The sequence below is a fragment of the Salmo trutta genome, chromosome 31, assembly GCF_901001165.1.
Source record: "Salmo trutta chromosome 31, fSalTru1.1, whole genome shotgun sequence".
Lineage (NCBI taxonomy): Eukaryota > Metazoa > Chordata > Actinopteri > Salmoniformes > Salmonidae > Salmo > Salmo trutta.
In genome coordinates this window covers 45,575,153-45,589,842 of record NC_042987.1, presented here as the reverse complement: position 1 = coordinate 45,589,842, position 14,690 = coordinate 45,575,153, and the positions used below count along the sequence as shown (strand labels likewise).

At 53.6% G+C, this 14,690-nt stretch overlaps 1 pseudogene; it reads left to right on the top strand.

Moving 5' to 3' along the window:
- The first annotated feature begins 4,503 nt into the window (after positions 1-4,503).
- On the top strand, positions 4,504-14,184 carry LOC115170277 (protein THEM6-like; annotated as a pseudogene).
- The last annotated feature ends 506 nt before the right edge of the window (positions 14,185-14,690 follow it).

The window sequence follows — 14,690 nt, the reverse complement described above, 5'->3', positions numbered from 1 at the left end:
AGAAATGATTTGCTGAATCCCGATGGTGGAACAAGCTCCCTCACGACGCCAGGACAGCGGAGTCAATCACCACCTTCAGGAGACACCTGAAACCCCACCTCTTTAAGGAATACCTGGGATAGGATTAAGTAATCCTTCTAACCCCCCCCCCCCCCTTAAAAGATTTAGATGTACTATTGTAAAGTGGTTGTTCCACTGGATATCATAAGGTGAATGCACCAATTTGTAAGTCGCTCTGGATAAGAGCGTCTGCTAAATGATGTAAATGTAATCCATATGCTGTCAGTAAAAGGCTAAACTGTGATATTTTAGTATATCTTTAGCTGAATCTTTAGCTGAATCTGTATCGGCTCGTTTTCCAGACCTCAGCACGGTACGTGTACAGTATCCCGTCCAACTTGTGGGGCGATAGGTACATACTAACCATGAATCATTCTCACCTACCAGGTTTCTCCAAACCACCTTTCAAGCTAAACCTGTTCTTATTTATTTCAAATCCCCACATAGCTGATGTGTAGTGAAGGCAGCCAGGCCTGTTGGTGTGTTGTCTAAACCCTGGTGACCCTGCTGAAACTATTTCTCTCTCTTTCGCTCTCTCTCTTTTTCTCTCTCTCTGTGTCTCTCTGTGTCTCTCTGTGTCTCTCGTGTCTCTCTGTCTGTCTCTGTCTGTCTCTGTCTGTCTCTGTGTCTGTCTCTGTCTGTCTCTGTCTTTGTCTGTCTCTGTGTGTCTCTCTCTTTTCTCTCTCTGTGCTCTGGTCTCTGTGTCTCTGGGTCTCTGGGTCTCTCTCTCTGTGTCTCTCTCTGTCTCTCTCTCTCTGTTTCTGTGTTTTTCTCTCTCTCTCTGTAGTGTAACAGTACCTCTCTCTCCCCCGTATTGCTGTAGTGTAACAGTACCTCTCTCTCCCCCGTATTGCTGTAGTGTAACAGTACCTCTCTCTCCCCCGTATTGCTGTAGTGTAACAGTACCTCTCTCTCCCCCGTATTGCTGTAGTGTAACAGTACCTCTCTCTCCCCCGTATTGCTGTAGTGTAACAGTACCTCTCTCTCCCCCGTATTGCTGTAGTGTAACAGTACCTCTCTCCCCGTATTGCTGTAGTGTAACAGTATCTCTCTCCCCCCCGTATTGCTGTAGTGTAACAGTACCTCTCTCCCCCCGTATTGCTGTAGTGTAACAGTACCTACCTCTCCCCCTATTGCTGTGTAACAGTACCTCTCCCCCCGTATTGCTGTAGTGTAACAGTACCTCTCCCCCGTATTGCTGTAGTGTAACAGTACCTCTCTCTCCCCCGTATTGCTGTAGTGTAACAGTACCTCTTCCCCCCCGTATTGCTGTAGTGTAACAGTACCTCTCCCCCCCGTATTGCTGTAGTGTAACAGTACCTCTCTCTCCCCCCCGTATTGCTGTAGTGTAACAGTACCTCTCTCCCCCCGTATTGCTGTAGTGTAACAGTACCTCTCCCCCCCGTATTGCTGTAGTGTAACAGTACCTCTCTCTCCCCCCCGTATTGCTGTAGTGTAACAGTACCTCTCTCTCCCCCCGTATGCTGTAGTGTACAGTACCTCTCTCCCCCCGTATTGCTGTAGTGTAACAGTACCTCTCTCCCCCCGTATTGCTGTAGTGTAACAGTACCTCTCTCCCCCCGTATTGCTGTAGTGTAACAGTACCTCTCTCTCCCCCGTATTGCTGTAGTGTAACAGTACCTCTCTCTCCCCCGTATTGCTGTAGTGTAACAGTACCTCTCTCTCCCCCGTATTGCTGTAGTGTAACAGTACCTCTCTCTCCCCCCTATTGCTGTAGTGTAACAGTACCTCTCCCCCCGTATTGCTGTAGTGTAACAGTACCTCTCTCTCCCCCGTATTGCTGTAGTGTAACAGTACCTCTCCCCCGTATTGCTGTAGTGTAACAGTACCTCTCCCCCCGTATTGCTGTAGTGTAACAGTACCTCTCCCCCCCGTATTGCTGTAGTGTAACAGTACCTCTCTCCCCCCGTATTGCTGTAGTGTAACAGTACCTCTCTCCCCCCCGTATTGCTGTAGTGTAACAGTACCTCTCCTCCCCCCGTATTGCTGTAGTGTAACAGTACCTCTCCCTCCCCCCCGTATTGCTGTAGTGTAACAGTACCTCTCCCCCCGTATTGCTGTAGTGTAACAGTACCTCTCTCTCCCCCGTATTGCTGTAGTGTAACAGTACCTCTCTCCCCCCGTATTGCTGTAGTGTAACAGTACCTCTCTCTCCCCCCCCGTATTGCTGTAGTGTAACAGTACCTCTCTCCCCCCGTATTGCTGTAGTGTAACAGTACCTCTCTCCCCCGTATTGCTGTAGTGTAACAGTACCTCTCCCCCCGTATTGCTGTAGTGTAACAGTACCTCTCCCCCGTATTGCTGTAGTGTAACAGTACCTCTCTCCCCCGTATTGCTGTAGTGTAACAGTACCTCTCTCCCCCGTATTGCTGTAGTGTAACAGTACCTCTCTCTCCCCCGTATTGCTGTAGTGTAACAGTACCTCTCTCTCCCCCGTATTGCTGTAGTGTAACAGTACCTCTCTCCCCCCGTATTGCTGTAGTGTAACAGTACCTCTCTCCCCCCGTATTGCTGTAGTGTAACAGTACCTCTCTCCCCCCGTATTGCTGTAGTGTAACAGTACCTCTCTCCCCCGTATTGCTGTAGTGTAACAGTACCTCTCCCCCGTATTGCTGTAGTGTAACAGTACCTCTCCCCCGTATTGCTGTAGTGTAACAGTACCTCTCTCTCCCCCGTATTGCTGTAGTGTAACAGTACCTCTCTCCCCCCGTATTGCTGTAGTGTAACAGTACCTCTCTCTCCCCCGTATTGCTGTAGTGTAACAGTACCTCTCTCTCCCCCGTATTGCTGTAGTGTAACAGTACCTCTCTCTCCCCCGTATTGCTGTAGTGTAACAGTACCTCTCCCCCGTATTGCTGTAGTGTAACAGTACCTCCTCCCCCGTATTGCTGTAGTGTAACAGTACCTCTCTCCCCCGTATTGCTGTAGTGTAACAGTACCTCTCCCCCTCGTATTGCTGTAGTGTAACAGTACCTCTCCCCCGTATTGCTGTAGTGTAACAGTACTTCTCTCCCCCCTTATTGCTGTAGTGTAACAGTACCTCTCTCCCCCCGTATTGCTGTAGTGTAACAGTACCTCCTCCCCCCTATTGCTGTAGTGTAACAGTAACTCTCTCCCCCCGTATTGCTGTAGTGTAACAGTACCTCTCTCTCCCCGTATTGCTGTAGTGTAACAGTACCTCTCTCTCCCCCCGTATTGCTGTAGTGTAACAGTACCTCTCTCTCCCCCCGTATTGCTGTAGTGTAACAGTACCTCTCCCCCCGTATTGCTGTAGTGTAACAGTACCTCCCCCCCCCCCCGTATTGCTGTAGTGTAACAGTACCTCTCCCCCCCCGTATTGCTGTAGTGTAACAGTACCTCTCTCCCCCGTATTGCTGTAGTGTAACAGTACCTCTCTCCCCCCGTATTGCTGTAGTGTAACAGTACCTCTCTCTCCCCCGTATTGCTGTAGTGTAACAGTACCTCTCTCCCCCCGTATTGCTGTAGTGTAACAGTACCTCTCTCCCCCCGTATTGCTGTAGTGTAACAGTACCTCTCTCTCCCCCGTATTGCTGTAGTGTAACAGTACCTCTCTCTCCCCCATATTGCTGTAGTGTAACAGTACCTCTCTCCCCCCCCGTATTGCTGTAGTGTAACAGTACCTCTCTCTCCCCCCGTATTACTGTAGTGTAACAGTACCTCTCTCTCCCCCCGTATTGCTGTAGTGTAACAGTACCTCTCTCCCCCGTATTGCTGTAGTGTAACAGTACCTCCCCTGTATTGCTGTAGTGTAACAGTACCTCTCTCTCCCCGTATTGCTGTAGTGTAACAGTACCTCTCCCCCCGTATTGCTGTAGTGTAACAGTACCTCTCCCCCCGTATTGCTGTAGTGTAACAGTACCTCTCCCCCCCGTATTGCTGTAGTGTAACAGTACCTCTCCCCCCCGTATTGCTGTAGTGTAACAGTACCTCTCCCCCGTATTGCTGTAGTGTAACAGTACCTCTCCCCCGTATGGCTGTAGTGTAACAGTACCTCTCCCCCCGTATGGCTGTAGTGTAACAGTACCTCTCCCCCGTATTGCTGTAGTGTAACAGTACCTCTCTCCCCGTATTGCTGTAGTGTAACAGTACCTCTCTCTCCCCCGTATTGCTGTAGTGTAACAGTACCTCTCTCTCCCCGTATTGCTGTAGTGTAACAGTACCTCTCTCCCCCCGTATTGCTGTAGTGTAACAGTACCTCTCTCCCCCCGTATTGCTGTAGTGTAACATTACCTCTCTCCCCCGTATTGCTGTAGTGTAACAGTACCTCTCTCCCCCCGTATTGCTGTAGTGTAACAGTACCTCTCTCCCCCCGTATTGCTGTAGTGTAACAGTACCTCTCCCCCGTATTGCTGTAGTGTAACAGTACCTCTCTCCCCCCGTATTGCTGTAGTGTAACAGTACCTCTCTCCCCCTCTTCTCCAGGGAGATGTTACTGTGGGTGTTAGGGGTATTGCTGCTGCTGTTCTCCAGTCTGGATGTGTGGTACTTTGTGCGTGCTGCGGTCACGGTGGTCAGGGCCTGGTTCCAGAAGCCGGTGTGGGACGTCCTGGGGGAACAGAGTGTATCGGGACGCGTTCTGCTTCACGATATCGACCTGGGACACATGAACAACGCCAGATTCCTCCGGGAGTGTGACTTCGCCAGGTTAGATGGGTCCCAGGATGCTGAGTTCTCTGTTAGTGTTAACATATTATTTTACCCCAGTAGCTCCTAACCCCTAGAGGATTCCTTTACCCCAGTAGCTCCTAACCCCTAGAGGATTCCTTTACCCCAATAGCTCCTAACCCCTAGAGGATTCCTTTACCCCATAGCTCCTAACCCCTAGAGGATTCCTTACCCCAATAGCTCCTAACCCCTGGAGGATTCCTTTACCCCAATAGCTCCTAACCCCTAGAGGATTCCTAACCCCTAGAGGATTCCTTTACCCCAGTAGCTCCTAACCCCTAGAGGATTGTGTGTGTGTGTGTGGTGTGTGTGTGACGTCCTCTATTTCCCCAGCTTCTCCATCTCCAGGGTGTGGTGATGATGATGATGATGTTGTCCTCTCTCAGGTTCTCCCTGTACAGTCGTAACGGGGTGTTTAAAGCCTGCAGAGCCCTGAGGGCCACCATGGTGGTAGGGGCCACTACTATCCGCCTGCGCCGGGCCCTGTGCCTGGGGGAAGCATTTGAGCTGCGCACCAGAATTGTGGTCTGGGACGAGAAGGCCTTTTACCTTGAGCAGCGTTTCGTCTCCTGCAGGTGTGTGTCTGCTATTATAATGCCTTATGGATTTCAATGGAACAGTGTGTCTGCTATTATAATGCCTTATGGATTTCAATGGAACAGTGTGTCTGCTATTATAATGCCTTATGGATTTCAATGGAACAGTGTGTGTCTGCTTTATAATGCCTTATGGATTTCAATGGAACAGTGTGTGTCTGCTATTATAATGCCTTATGGATTTCAATGGAACAGTGTGTCTGCTATTATAATGCCTTATGGATTTCAATGGAACAGTGTGTGTGTCTGCTATTATAATGCCTTATGGATTTCAATGGAACAGTGTGTGTGTCTGCTATTATAATGCCTTATGGATTTCAATGGAACAGTGTGTGTCTGCTATTATAATGCCTTATGGATTTCAATGGAACAGTGGTGTGTGTCTGCTATTATAATGCCTTATGGATTTCAATGGAACAGTGTGTGTGTCTGCTATTATAATGCCTTATGGATTCAATGGAACAGTGTGTGTCTGCTATTATAATGCCTTATGGATTTCAATGGAACAGTGTGTGTGTCTGCTATTATAATGCCTTATGGATTTCAATGGAACAGTGTGTGGTCTGCTATTATAATGCCTTATGGATTTCAATGGAACAGTGTGTGTGTCTGCTATATAATGCCTTATGGATTTCAATGGAACAGTGTGTGTGTCTGCTATTATAATGCCTTATGGATTTCAATGGAACAGTGTGTGTGTCTGCTATTATAATGCCTTATGGATTTCAATGGAACAGTGTGTGTGTCTGCTATTATAATGCCTTATGGATTTCAATGGAACAGTGTGTGTGTCTGCTATTATAATGCCTTATGGATTTCAATGGAACAGTGTGTGTCTGCTATTATAATGCCTTATGGATTTCAATGGAACAGTGTGTGTGCTGCTATTATAATGCCTTATGGATTTCAATGGAACAGTGTGTGTGTCTGCTATTATAATGCCTTATGGATTTCAATGGAACAGTGTGTGTGTCTGCTATTATAATGCCTTATGGATTTCAATGGAACAGTGTGGGGCAGGGAGACGACAGTGGGTGTGTGGCAGGGAGACGACAGTGTGTGTGGCAGGGAGGCGACAGTGTGTGTGTGTGTGTGGCAGGGAGACGACAGTGTGTGTGGCAGGGAGACAGTGTGTGTGGCAGGGAGGCGACAGTGTGTGTGTGGCAGGGAGGCGACAGTGTGTGTGTGGCAGGGAGGCGACAGTGTGTGTGTGTGGCAGGGAGGCGACAGTGTGTGTGTGTGGCAGGGAGACGACAGTGTGTGTGTGGCAGGGAGGCGACAGTGTTTGTGTGTGGCAGGGAGGCGACAGTGTGTGTGTGTGTGTGTGTGGCAGGGAGACGACAGTGTGTGGCAGGGAGACAGTGTGTGTGGCAGGGAGACGACAGTGTGTGTGGCAGGGAGACGACAGTGTGTGTGGCAGGGAGGCGACAGTGTGTGTGTGTGGCAGGGAGGCGACAGTGTGTGTGGCAGGGAGGCGACAGTGTGTGTGTGTGGCAGGGAGGCGACAGTGTGTGTGTGTGTGGCAGGGAGACGACAGTGTGTGTGGCAGGGAGGCGACAGTGTGTGTGTGTGTGGCAGGGAGACGACAGTGTGTGTGTGTGTGGCAGGGAGACGACAGTGTGTGTGTGGCAGGGAGGCGACAGTGTTTGTGTGTGGCAGGGAGGCGACAGTGTGTGTGTGTGTGGCAGGGAGGCGACAGTGTGTGTGTGTGGCAGGGAGGCGACAGTGTGTGTGTGTGTGGCAGGGAGACGACAGTGTGTGTGGGTGTGTGGCAGGGAGGCGACAGTGTGTGTGTGTGTGTGTGGCAGGGAGACGACAGTGTGTGTGGCAGGGAGGCGACAGTGTGTGTGTGGCAGGGAGGCGACAGTGTGTGTGGCAGGGAGGCGACAGTGTGTGTGTGGCAGGGAGGCGACAGTGTGTGTGTGGCAGGGAGGCGACAGTGTGTGTGTGGCAGGGAGGCGACAGTGTGTGTGTGGCAGGGAGGCGACAGTGTGTGTGTGGCAGGGAGGCGACAGTGTGGTGTGGCAGGGAGGCGACAGTGTGTGTGTGGCAGGGAGGCGACAGTGTGTGTGTGGCAGGGAGGCGACAGTCAGTGTGTGTGTGGCAGGGAGGCGACAGTCAGTGTGTGTGTGGCAGGGAGGCGACAGTGTGTGTGGGGCAGGGAGGCGACAGTGTGTGTGTGGGGCAGGGAGGCGACAGTGTGTGTGTGTGTGTGGCAGGGAGACGACAGTGTGTGTGTGTGTGTGGCAGGGAGGCGACAGTGTGTGTGGGCAGGGAGGCGACAGTGTGTGTGTGTGTGTGTGTGGCAGGGAGGCGACAGTGTGTGTGTGTGGCAGGGAGGCGACAGTGTGTGTGTGTGTGTGTGTGGCAGGGAGGCGACAGTGTGTGTGTGTGTGTGTGTGGCAGGGAGACGACAGTGTGTGTGTGTGGCAGGGAGGCGACTGTGTGTGTGTGTGTGTGGCAGGGAGGCGACAGTGTGTGTGTGTGGCAGGGAGGGGACAGTGTGTGTGTGTGTGTGTGTGGCAGGGAGGCGACAGTGTGTGTGGTGTGTGGCAGGAGGCGACAGTGTGTGTGTGTGGCAGGGAGGCGACCAGTGTGTGTGTGTGGCAGGGAGGCGACAGTGTGTGTGTGTGTGTGTGGCAGGGAGGCGAACAGTTGTTGTGTGTGTGTGTGTGTGGGGCAGGGAGGCGACAGTGTGTGTGTGTGTGGCAGGGAGGCGACAGTGGTGTGTGTGTGTGTGGCAGGGAGGCGACAGTGGTGTGTGTGTGTGTTGTTGTGGCAGGGAGGCGACAGGTCGTGTGTGGTGGGTGGTGTGTGTGTGGAAGGGAGGCGGACCAGTGTGTGTGTTGTGTGTGGCAGGGAGGGAACAGTGTGTGTGTGTGTGTGTGTGGCAGGGAGGCGACAGTGTGGGTGTGTGTGGTGTGGGTGGCAGGCGAGGCGACAGTGTGTGGTGTGTGTGTGTTGTGGCAGGGAGGCGACAGTGTGTGTGTGTGTGTGTGTTGTTGTGGCAGGGAGGCGACAGTGTGTGTGTGTGTGTGTGTGTGTGGCAGGGAGGCGACGGTGTGTGTGTGTGTGTGTGTGGCAGGGAGGCGACGGTGTGTGTGTGTGTGTGTGTGGCAGGGAGGCGACAGTGTGTGTGTGTGTGTGTGGCAGGGAGGCGACAGTGTGTGTGTGTGTGTGGCAGGGAGGCGACAGTGTGTGTGTGTGTGTGTGCAGGGAGGCGACAGTGTGTGTGTGTGTGTGGCAGGGAGGCGACAGTGTGTGTGTGTGATGGCAGGGAGTCGGCGACAGTGTGTGGTGTGTGTTGGCAGGAGGCGACAGTGTGTGTGTGTGTGGTAGGGGAGGCGACAGTGTGTGTGTGTGTGGCAGGGAGGCGACAGTGTGTGTGTGTGTGTGTGTGGCAGGGAGGCGACAGTGTGTGTGTGTGTGTGGCAGGGAGGCGACAGTGTGTGTGTGTGTGGCAGGGAGGCGACAGTGTGTGTGTGTGTGTGGCAGGGAGGCGACAGTGTGTGTGTGTGGGCAGGGGGCGACAGTGTGTGTGGGAGGGAGACGACAGTGTGTGTGTGTGTGGCAGGGAGGCGACAGTTGTTGTGTTGTGTGTGTTGTGTGTGTGTGTGTGTGGTGTGTGTGTGTGGTGTGGCAGGGAGGCGACAGTGTGTGTGTGTGGCAGGGGGACGACAGTGTTTGTGTGTGTGTGTGTGTGTGTGTGTGTGGCAGGGAGGCGACAGTGTGTGTGTGTGTGGCAGGGAGGCGACAGTGTGTGTGTGTGTGGGGCAGGGAGGCGACAGTGTGTGTGTGTGTGTGTGTGTGTGTGTGTGGCAGGGAGGCGACAGTGTGTGTGTGTGGCAGGGAGGCGACAGTGTGTGTGTGTGTGTGTGTGTGTGTGTGTGTGTGTGTGTGTGTGTGTGTGTGTGTGTGTGGCAGGGAGGCGACAGTGTGTGTGTGTGTGTGGCAGGGAGGCGACAGTGTGTGTGTGTGTGTGTGTGTGTGTGTGGCAGGGAGGTGACAGTGTGTGTTTGTGTGTGTGGCAGGGAGGTGACAGTGTGTGTTTGTGTGTGGCAGGGAGGCGACAGTGTGTGTGTGTGTGTGGCAGGGAGGCGACAGTGTGTGTGTGTGTGGCAGGGAGGCGACAGTGTGTGTGTGTGTGTGTGTGGCAGGGAGGCGACAGTGTGTGTGTGTGTGTGTGTGTGTGTGTGGCAGGGAGGCGGACAGTGTGGTGTTGTGGCAGGGAGGCGGACAGTGTGTGTGGCAGGAGGCGACAGTGTGTGTGTGGCAGGGAGACGACAGTGTGTGTGTGGCAGGGAGACGACAGTGTGTGTGTGGCAGGGAGACGACAGTGTGTGTGTGGCAGGGAGGCGACAGTGTGTGTGGCAGGGAGGCGACAGTGTGTGTGGCAGGTGAGGCGACAGTGTGTGTGGCAGGGAGGCGACAGTGTGTGTGTGGCAGGGAGACGACAGTGTGTGTGTGGCAGGGAGGCGGACAGTGTGGTGTGTGGCAGGGAGCACGTGTGTGTGGCCGGGAGACGACAGTGTGTGTGGCAGGGAGGCGACAGTGTGTGTTGGCAGGGAGACGACCAGTGTGTGTGGCAGGGAGACGACAGTGTTGTGTGGCAGGGAGGCGACAGTGTGTGTGTGTGTGTGTGGCAGGGTGGCGACAGTGTTGGGTGTGTGTGGCAGGGAGACGACATGTGTGGTGTGGCAGGGAGACGACAGTGTGTGTGTGGCAGGGAGGGACATGTGTGTGGCAGGGAGGCGACAGTGTGTGTGGCAGGGAGGCGACAGTTGTGTGCAGGGCGGCGCAGTTGTGTGTGGCAGGGAGGCGCGACAGCTGTGTGTGTGGCAGGGAGGCGACAGTGTGTTGTGTGGCAGGGAGACGACAGTGTGTGTGTGGCAGGGAGACGCAGTGTGGTGTTGCAGTGTGTGTGTGGCAGGGAGGCGACAGTGTGTGTGTGGCAGGGAGGCGACAGTGTGTGTGGCAGGGAGGCGACAGTGTGTGTGGCAGGGAGGCGACAGTGTGTGTGGCAGGGAGGCGACAGTGTGTGTGTGGCAGGGAGACGACAGTGTGTGTGGCAGGGAGGCGACAGTGTGTGTGTGGCAGGGAGACGACAGTGTGTGTGGCAGGGAGACGACAGTGTGTGTGGCAGGGAGGCGACAGTGTGTGTGTGTGTGTGTGGCAGGGTGGCGACAGTGTGTGTGTGTGGCAGGGAGGCGACAGTGTGTGTGTGTGGCAGGGAGGCGACAGTGTGTGTGTGTGTGTGTGTGTGGCAGGAAGGCGACAGTGTGTGTGTGTGGCAGGAAGGCGACAGTGTGTGTGTGTGGCAGGGAGGCGACAGTGTGTGTGTGTGTGTGTGTGTGGCAGGGAGGCGACAGTGGTGTGTGTGTGTGTGTGGCAGGGAGGCGACAGTGTGTGTGTGTGGTGTGTGTGTTGTGTGGCAGGGAGGCGACAGTGTGTGTGGTGTGGCAGGGAGGCGACAGTGTGTGTGTGTGTGTGGCAGGGAGGCGACAGTGTGTGTGTGTGTGGCAGGGAGGCGACAGTGTGTGTGTGTGTGGCAGGGAGACGACAGTGTGTGTGTGTGTGTGTGGAAGGGAGACGACAGTGTGTGTGTGTGGCAGGGAGACGACAGTGTGTGTGTGTGGCAGGGAGACGACAGTGTGTGTGTGTGGCAGGGAGACGACAGTGTGTGTGTGTGGCAGGGAGGCGACTGTGTGTGTGTGTGTGTGTGTGGTGTGTGTGTGTGTGTGTGTGTGTGGCAGGGAGGCGACTGTGTGTGTGTGTGTGTGTGGCAGGGAGGCGACTGTGTGTGTGTGTGTGTGTGTGTGGCAGGGAGGCGACAGTGTGTGTGTGTGTGTGTGTGGCAGGGAGGCGACCAGTGTGTGTGTGTGTGTGTGTGTGGGTGGTGTGTGGCAGGGGAGGCGACTGTTGTGTGTGTGTGTGTGGCAGGGAGGCGACTGTGTGTGTGTGTGTGTGTGTGTGGCAGGGAGGCGACAGTGTGTGTGGTGTGTGGCAGGGAGGCGACAGTGTGTGTGTGTGTGTGGCAGGGAGGCGACAGTGTGTGTGTGTGTGTGTGTGTGTGTGGGGCAGGGAGGCGACAGTGTGTGTGTGTGTGAGGGAGACGACAGTGTGGTGTGTGTGGCAGGGAGACGACAGTGTGTGTGTTGTGTGGCAGGGAGACGACAGTGTGTGTGTGTGTGGCAGGGAGACGACAGTGTGTGTGTGGCAGGAGACGACAGTGTGTGTGTGTGGCAGGGAGACGACAGTGTGTGTGTGTGTGGCAGGGAGACGACAGTGTGTGTGGCAGGGAGACGACAGTGTGTGTGGCAGGGAGACGACAGTGTGTGTGTGTGGCAGGGAGGCGACAGTGTGTGTGTGGCAGGGAGGCGACAGTGTGTGTGTGTGTGTGTGTGTGTGGCAGGGAGGCGACAGTGTGTGTGTGTGTGGCAGGGAGGCGACAGTGTGTGTGTGGCAGGGAGGGCGACAGTGTGTGTGTGTGTGGCAGGGAGGCGACAGTGTGTGTGTGTGTGTGTGTGGCAGGGAGGCGACAGTGTGTGTGTGTGTGTGGCAGGGAGGCGACAGTGGTGTGTGTGGCAGGGAGGCGACGGTGTGTGTGTGTGTGTGTGTGTGTGTGTGTGTGTGTGTGTGTGGCAGGGAGGCGACGGTGTGTGTGTGTGTGGTGTGTGGCAGGGAGGCGACGGTGTGTGTGTGTGTGGCAGGGAGGCGACGGTGTGTGTGGGTGTGTGTGTGGCAGGGAGGCGACGGTGTGTGTGTGTGTGGCAGGGAGGCGACGGTGTGTGTGTGGCAGGGAGGCGACTGTGTGTGTGTGTGTGGCAGGGTAGGCGACGGTGTTTGTGTGTGTGTGGCAGGGAGGCGACGGTGTGTGTGTGTGTGTGTGTGGCAGGGAGGCGACGGTGCATTACAGCCTGTTTGGCTTCATGTGTTGCTCCCCGTGGTTGCTCCCCGTGTTGCTCCCCGTGTTGCTCCCCGTGTTGCTCCCCGTGTTGCTCCCCGTGTTACGCCCCGTGTTACGCCCCCCCGTGTTACGCCCCCCCGTTACGCCCCCCGTTACGCCCCCCGTTGTTACTCCCCGTGTTTCCCCCCGTGTTAATCAGTCTATCATTCTTTCATTTCCAGGGACGGTCTGGTGGCAGCTGTCATGTTGTGTAAACAGAACGTCGTACGCAGCAGTCCTGACAAGATACTACAGTTCCTCTGCAAGAGAAAAGTAGGAGGAGGAGGAAGGGGGGGGAGGAGGAGGAAGGGGGGGAGGAGGAGGAAGGAGGGGGAGGAGGAGGAGGAGGAGGGGTGGAAGGGGGGGAGGGAGGAGGAAGGGGAGGGGAGGAAGAGGGGGAAGAGGAAGGGGAGTGAGGAGGAAGGGGAGGGAGGAGGAAGGGGGGGGAGGAGGAAGGGGAGGGAGGAGGGAGGAAGGGGGTGGAAGGGGAGGGAGGAGGAAGGGGAGGGAGGAGGAAGGGGAGTGAGGAGGAAGGGGGGAGGAAGGGGAGGAGGAGGAAGGGGGGAGGAGGGGGGAGGGGAGGAGGAAGGGGGGCGGAGGAGGAGGAGGAAGGGGAAGGGAAGGAGGGGTGTGGCCTAGGGGAGGATGATGAATGAGTGGATGGGAGGACGAGCAACCGATGTAGAAGTTCAGAATTTTTAAAGGAGGGCTGATGTATGTTTTTTGTCCTCATAAGGAAATGAGAACTTGGAGGCGTGTCTGGAAGTAGCCTGTCACTTTAAACCGGGTCTAGTCTGGAAGTAGCCTGTCACTTTAAACCAGGTCTAGATAGGCTACTCTATCTAGCAAGCTAGCCAACTTTTTTTTCTGCAATTATCTTCAGCCGGTTTTGACTCCGGTTTGACTTTGGATAGCCTGTCTCTGGGGTTAGTTAGGGAGCGTCAGTATATTCCACAATGTAAATGGGACACTATTTTCATTATTATTTTAGTTTTCTCATTAAATGCTTTCAATACTTGTATATGAATTTCTACAATTCATAGTTATTATCAGGTTTTTTTTAAGTCATGGAATTTTAACATATTGAACATTGTGTAATTTACTGATGTGAAGATCCAAAGTCAAACCAACATACCACGGTCGGTGTGCATCCCTTACCCGGGTTTTGGGCATTATGATCAGGTTGCCTGCAGCTACGCTCCAAGCTGGTGCTACCAGCTTTGAGCATGTGGGAAGGAATGAAATAAACCCAAGGTTAAACTTTTACATAGTCTACCTTTCACTCCTCTCTGTCTTGCAAAATCTCCACTGTGGACGAGACCTGACTTTTATGACCAAAATGATCCTATTTCCACTTCCGGGTCTATTTCCACTTCCGGGTCTATTTCCACTTCCTGGTCTATTTCCACTTCCTGGTCTATTTCCACTTCCTGGTCTATTTCCACTTCCGGGTCTATTTCCACTTCCGGGTCTATTTCCACTTCCTGGTCTATTTCCACTTCCGGGTCTATTTCCACTTCCTGGTCTATTTCCACTTCCTGTCTATTTCCACTTCCTGTCTATTTCCACTTCCGGTCTATTTGGACACTAGAACACATGTTTCTGACTCGTATCGATGCCACAGGTTGTTTTCAACCAGAGAAGTTGTTTTTTTCCCCATTCAAGTCAAACTCTTTCAATATAAAGTGTGTGTGGGCCTTTGATGCATTTGACATCACTCAGTCCTCTTCTCTCTGTGTGTTCAGGTGGAGTGTCCCGACTACCCTGAGGATCTGCAGCACTGGATTAGCTTCATCTCAGCCAGCAGCCAGGCCCCTGAGAGCCCAGAGTGGACTAGAGGACAAGACTGGAGCACAGGAAGACAAAGAAAAGTGATTGATGTTGGTATGCTGTGGTCGACGATATGGGAACATGAAGGCTCTCTCTCTCTGAGAGATCTGGGGTGTATTCATTAGTGTCAACTGTAGGAAAACGTTTCCCATTTGAAAAAAATAGAGTTCATATTAGATAAATGTAGGTAGGTTTGTTCTGTTTGGTTCCTAGTGAATACACCCCAGCTTCATATGCTGGACGCTCCCATCTCTTCCACTCTGACGACCTGCTGACTAAGGCTGCATTTACACAGGCAGCCCAATTCTGATTTTTTTTTTTGCCACTAATTTTGACCAATCCTATATCTTCACATCAGATATTTTCGGAGCTGATCTGATTGGTCAAAAAGATCAGATTTGAGCTGCCTGTGTAAACACAGCCTTTTTAGACTTCACTGGTGCTTCTCTCTTCTAGGACCAGTCCCAAATGGACCCTACGCCATATGCACTTGTGGAGATCTGAGAGAATTGATTGGTATAAGCAATACGGGTGAAACTTCTACCTAAGCC